A 6,894-nucleotide genomic window follows, 5' to 3' on the forward strand; every position below is an offset into this window, starting at 1 on the left:
TAACGAGCACGTGTCCACTTGTACTTCCTTTGTGACAGTTTAGCCTTGTTCTTGGCCATGCATCTGTCAGCAGGACATGGTTTCTCTAAATCAGCAAATCTGCTAGGTCTGACCCTCAAACTTCCTCTCCTTTCTTTTCAAACCCAAATCTAATGCATCAGCAATGACGGCACATCCTTCAAAATAACCCCAGAATTTGACAGTTCTCACCACACCCACCCCTAATATCCTAGTTTGAACTACCGTCATCTCTCACTTGGACCAATGAAATCACCTAGTAACTGCTTCCATTCCTGCTCCCTAACATTGTCCAGGCAGCAGCCAGTGTGATTGTTTGTTTGTTTGTTTGTTTTGGTAAGGCATGGTGATAATTTGTGAAACACTGACTTGTATGATGCACTCATCCCATCTCTCTTCTACCTCTATCCACTCACTCCTCTGCAGCCTCACTGGCCACCTGGCTATTCCTAGGCCCTGTTGAGTATGCTGTAGCCTTCTGCCTGGAATGCTCCCCTCCTGGCTATCTAAATAGCTTGCTCTGTTGTTTCATTCAGGGTCTACTTTGTCACCTTATCAAAGAGGCTTTACCTGACCACCTGATATACAATAGTATATCCCTTCACCTCTCCAGCACTGTCTACCAACCACCTTGCCTAGTTTTTCTCCATAATGCTTATTACCACAGAAATGTGATGTATATATTTTCTGTATTATCTGTTTCTTCCATTAGAATACAGGTAATTTATAGAGTAAAGACATTTATTTCTCCCACTTCTGGAGGCTGGAAAGTCCAATGTCAAGGTGCTGGCATCTGGTGAGGGCCTTCTTGCTATGTCACCCCATGGCAGAAGGCAGAAGGGAAAGAGAACACACATGAGAAGGAGAAGGGAGCGAAACTCATCCTTTTATCTGGAATCTACTCCTGCAATAATTAACCTACTTCCATGATAACAGCATTAATTCATTCATCTAGCCAGAGCCCTCATGACCTAATCACCACTTAAAGATCCCACTTCTCAACACTGTTCCACTGGGGATTAAGTTTCAAACACATGAACTTTGGTGGGACACATTCAAACCACAGTAACATACTACTGGTGAACAACACGTGCTAGAGTGATATTTCCTGAACTGTGAGACCTGTTTAAGGGACATAAATTTTTTATTTATGTATTTATTTATTTATTTATTTATTTATTTTTGAGACAGAATCTCACTGTCACCCAGGCTGGAATACCATGGCACGATCTTGGCTCACTGCAACCTCCACCTCCCAGGCTCAAGCAATCCTCCCACCTTAACCTCCCAAGTAGCTGGGACCACAGATATGCCCTACCATGGCCAGCTAATTTTTGTATTTTTTGTAGAGATGACGTTTTGCCATGTTGCCCAGGTTGGTCTCAAACTCCTGAGCTCAAGCAACCCACCTGCCTTGGCCTTCTAAAGTGCTGGGATTACAGGCATGAGCCACTGTGACCAGCCTGGGACATGATTTTAGATAGTACAAAGATAGGCATTAAATAACACTGAATCAGCTCAAGAGAATATTTTCTTTTTCATGATTTAATCTCTCTCATTATGGCAAGAAAATCTCATTATTGCTAGTTTGTCTCTAATATTTGTAATTTATATTGATTTATATTATTTTATTTTGGGGGGTGGGTGCGGTGGCTCATGCCTGTAATCCCAGCACTTTACAAGGCCAAGGCAGGCAGATCACTTGAGCTCAGGAGTTCAAGACCAGCCTGGGCAACATGGCAAAACCCCATCTGTACTAAAAATACAAAAATTAGCCAAGCATGGTGGTGTGAGCCAGAGGCTGAGGTGGGAGAGTCACTTGAGCCTGGGAGCCAGAGGTTGCAGTGAGCTGAGATCGCATCACTGCACTCCAGCCTGGGCAACAGAGTGAGACCTCATCTCAAAATATACACACATTTTTTTTTATTGATAATGGGATCTCACTATGCTTTCTGTCTCTATAATTTGCCTATTCTGGATATTTCATGTAAATAAAATCATGTAGGTATGTATGTGGTCTTTCATGTCTGGCGTCTTAGCATAATATTTCAAAAGTCCATCCATATTGTAGCATGTATCTGATGGTCTTTTTTTTCTTTTTTTTTTTTTTGATACGGAGTCTCGCTCTGTTGCCGGGGCTGGAGTGCAGTGGCCGGATCTCGGCTCACTGCAAGCTCCGCCTCCCGGGTTCCCGCCATTCTCCTGCCTCAGCCTCCCGAGTAGCTGGGACTACAGGCGCCCACCACCTCGCCCGGCTAGATTTTTGTATTTTTTAGTAGAGACGGGGTTTCACCATGTTAGCCAGGATGGTCTCAATCTCCTGACCTCGTGATCCGCCCGTCTCGGCCTCCCAAAGTGCTGGGATTACAGGCTTGAGCCACCGCGCCTGGCCGTATCTGATGGTCTTAAACTCCTAGGCTCAAGTGATCCTCCCACTTCTGCCTCCCAATTAGCTGGAATTACAGGCACACACCACCATACCTGGCTTGATAATTTATCCTTAAAGAATACAGAATGTTACTCTTCTGGGGAGTATGTAAAAGCAAAAAAAAAAAAAAGAGTATAAAATGGGCCTTACATTAGAGCCTGTGCAAGGAACAGTGTCTGATCAGAATTTAATAACTTTGTTTTGTTTTCATTGTATTTACTCTTAAGGATATTGCTTATTTTAATTATTTGCCTGGTAATGTGTTAATCTCCTTTAAGTCTCCCAGTAAGTCTAAGAGGGAAATGATGAGTTACCCATAAGACCAAAGTTTCCTTTTCTCTTTGTAAAACATCACATAACACAAAATTCTCCATCTGAATTTTTTTTTTTTTTTTTTTTTTTTTTCACTCTGGAGTTTCTGGAGTTTCACTCTGTCTTCCAGACTGGAGTGCAGTGGCACAATCCCAGCTCACTGCAACCTCTGCTTCCCAGGTTCAAATGATTCTCCTGCCTCAGTCACTCAAGTAGCTGGGATTAGAGGTGCATGCCACCACACCCAGCTAGTTTTTGTATTTTTAGTAGAGACGGGCTTTCACTATGTTGGCCAGGCTGGTCTCAAACTCTGAAATATTTTAAAGTGTAAAATTTAGTGTTTCTTAGTATATTCATAACAATGTGTGACCATCTTTACTACCTAATTCCAGAACATTCTCATGACTTCCATAAGAAACTCTATCCCCTTTAGCTATCACTTGCCAATCCCCATATTTCCCCCAGCCCTAAGCAACTATTAACCTGCCTTCTGTCTCTATATATTACCTATTCTGAATATTTCATATAATAAAATCACATATGCCTGTATAACATATGGTCTTTTGTGTCTGGCATCTCAGCATAATGTTTCAAATGTCCATCCACATTGTAGAATATATCTGTACTTTGGAAAAACTCTCAAACCATGCTTCTCCTCTGCTCTCACACCAACACAAAAACGGTCATCAACACAGAAGACTTCTGGGACCCCAAAATATGTGGGGATTTCTCCTCATCAGCCAGCAGGCAAGCAATCAATTCTGCAGCGGACACCTGCTGTGTGTTCTCCAATTTCAACACTATCTACCTAGACATAATGTCAGATCCCCACAGGTTAAGGGTTCAGTCTCCAAGACTGCCCCCACCTCAGATACCAGTTGCAAGTTTGGGTCTCCAGAACTTCTGACCAACAGGCTTTAAGTTGAGGTTTCCATGACCCCCTCTTTGGGTTCAATTGATTTGCTGGAGTGGCTCACAGAACCCATTGTAACACTTACATTTTCTGGTTCATTACAAAGGATATTACAAAGGATACAGATGAAGAGATGCACAGGGCAAGGGATAGGGAAAGGACGCCCATCAGAGGGCCAAGGTTCACTGAAAAACCTACTCACAATAAGGCAGATTAATAAAAGAAGAAGTATGTAAATTTATTAAACCATGTACACAGGGAGAATTACAGAGTGATTGCCCAATATCCCAATGGGGTTCAGACGCCTACATATCATCTTGAGGTTACAGAAAGAACATGGACTTGGATCCTGGCAAAACAGATTATGGTGGGGGATATAAATTCTATTTAGGGGCAATAAATGGTTACTAGGGAGAATGATTGGATGGGGAACAGAAATTAATTCGTTAATAGTTCTCTTTGGAACTTAAATGATCCTCAGGGACAGTCATGATCTTATAAAAGGGTCCATTCAGGTACACACTTGGTCTTCTTTCCTGTAATGGATAATGAGACAAGGAGGGGAGCAACTGTTCTCCTTGGAGGGTCCATTCTATCTTTATGTAGATAGGGAAAAAGTATCTTCCAACTTGATCCCTAAGGGTTTTTAACTCAAAATCCTCATTATACCAGGGAGCCATATTTTGGGATGAAATTCCTCGTGCTCCTTCTGGCCTTTCATGAAGACTTCATTGGTTGCTCATGATTGAAGCATGGACAACCATATCAAAAACTGATTGAACAAAAAAAGTATGCTCTAAACCCAGCAAGGTCTGTCTATTCAGATGTCTCTTGGCCTCTCTGTGCAGCATTCCTTCCTCCAGGGTACGGGGTAGGGTCCTCTCTGGAATGGGTGCCTTATGACCACAATCAGATTAGAGTCTTGTCAAGTAGGCAGGTGAAAGGAGGGCAAGAGAAGGTCAGAGAAAGAGATTCTGTTTACTGTAAAATGGGCTAGGAAAGTTATGAGCTAGGAACTGTGGATAAAAACCAACGTATCATAACATCACAGTACTCCATTCCTTTTTATGATCAAATAATATTCTACTGTATAGATATAACACACTTGTTTATCTGCTCACTGGCTGATGAACATTTGGGTTATTTCCACTTTTTGGCTAAATCAATAAGGCTGCTAGGCACAGTTGTGTACAAGTTGTTGTTTTTGTTGTTTTGTTGTATAAAGTTGTCTTTATAACCCCTCTGTCGCCCAGGCTGGAGTACAGTGGTACAATCGTAGTTCACTGCAGACTCGAACTCCTGGGCCCAAGCAATCCTCCCATGCCAGCCTCTTGAGTACCTGGTACCACAGGTGAGTGCCACCACACCCAGCTACTTTCTAAATTTTTTGTAGAGACAGGTCTCCCTATGTTGTGCAGGCTGGTCTCGAACTCTTGGACTCAAGCAATCTTCCCACCTCTGCCTCCCAAATTGCTGGAATTACAGGCATGAGCCAGCATTCCCAGTTTGTGTACAAGTTTTTGTTTGAACACCTGTTTTCAGTCTTCTTGGGTATAAAGCAATTACAGATTTTCCTTGACTCACAGTGGGATTATATCCCAATAAACTCACCATACATAGAAAATGTTATAAGTTAAAAATGCATTATAACCCATAAGCCCATTGTAAAGTCAAAAAAGTGTTAAGTCAAACCATCCTAAGTCGGAAATTATCTGTAGTGGAATTGGTGAGTAATATGTTCTATGTTTAATTTTTTGAGGAAAGGTTAAATTGTTTTCCAATGGATGTGTATTAGTCCATTTTCACACTGCTGATAGAGACATACCCAAGACTGGGCAATCTGCAAAAGAAAAGAAGTTTAATGGACTTACAGTTCCATGTGGCTAGGAAGGCCTCACAATCATGGTGGAAGGTGAAAGGCACTTCTTATATGGCGACAGCAAGAGAGAGAATGAGAGAAGCAAAAGTGGAAACCCCTTACTAAACCATCAGATCTTGTGAGACTTATTCACTACCACAAGAACAGTATGCAGGGAACCACCCCTGTGATTCAATTATCTCCCACCGGGTCCCTCCCACAACACGTGGGAATTATGGAGTATAATTCAAGATGATATTTGGGTGGGGACACAGAGCTAAACCATACCAGGGGATATATCATTTTGCATTTTCATCAGCAATGTGTAAGTGTTTCATTGCCCCACATACTCATTTGAACTTGGAACCGTTGATTTTTTTGGCTTTTACTTTTAGGCATTTTGATGAGTATCCCATTGTGATTAATTTGCAATTCCCTAGTGACTACTGATGTTCAGCATCTTTTCATGTGCTTATTGGCCATTTGTCTATCTTTGGAGAAATATCTGTTCAAGCCCTTTACATATTTTTTTTTTTTTTTTTTTGTGAGACGGAGTCTTGCTCTGCCGCCCAGGCTGGAGTGCAGTGGCCGGCTCTCAGCTCACTGCAAGCTCCGCCTCCCGGGTTCACGCCATTCTCCTGTCTCAGCCTCCCGAGTAGCTGGGACTACAGGCGCCCGCCTCGTCGCCCGGCTAGTGTTTTGTATTTTTTAGTAGAGACGGGGTTTCACCATATTAGCCAGGATGGTCTCGATCTCCTGACCTCATGATCCGCCCGTCTCGGCCTCCCAAAGTGCTGGGATTACAGGCTTGAGCCACCGCGCCTGGCCATATTTTTTATTTTATTTTTGAGACAAGGTCTCACTCTGTCACCTGGGCTGGAGTGCAGTGGTGTGATAACTCATTACAGCCTCAACCTCACCAGCTCAAGCTATTCTCCTGTCTCAGCCTCCCGAGTAGCTGGGACTACAGGTGAGTGCCACCATGCCTAGCTAATTTTTGCTATTTTTTTGTAGCGACAGAGTTTTGCCATGTTGCCAGGGCTAGTCTCAAACTCCTGAGCTCAAGTGATCCACTAACCTCAGTCTCCCAAAGTGCTGGGACTACAGGCATGAGCCACCACTCCCAGCCCCTTTGCACATTTATAAATTGTGTTCTCTTTGGTTTTGTTTTGTTTTAAATTCGGTTTATCTTTTTGTTGTTGGGTTGTTAAGTTTCTTTTTACAGTAAGTTAACGTTTGTCAACTGAGAAATAAAAATAAAATTCTATGCCCCCTAACTGACTGAACAGGCCCTCTCTTGGCCAAGAAGACCCTAGAAAAAACTTGGAAGCTGAGTTACTACTCATGACAGGATGGGAAGTCAGA

This window comes from Rhinopithecus roxellana, chromosome 1 (genome assembly GCF_007565055.1).
Source record: "Rhinopithecus roxellana isolate Shanxi Qingling chromosome 1, ASM756505v1, whole genome shotgun sequence".
NCBI lineage: Eukaryota > Metazoa > Chordata > Mammalia > Primates > Cercopithecidae > Rhinopithecus > Rhinopithecus roxellana.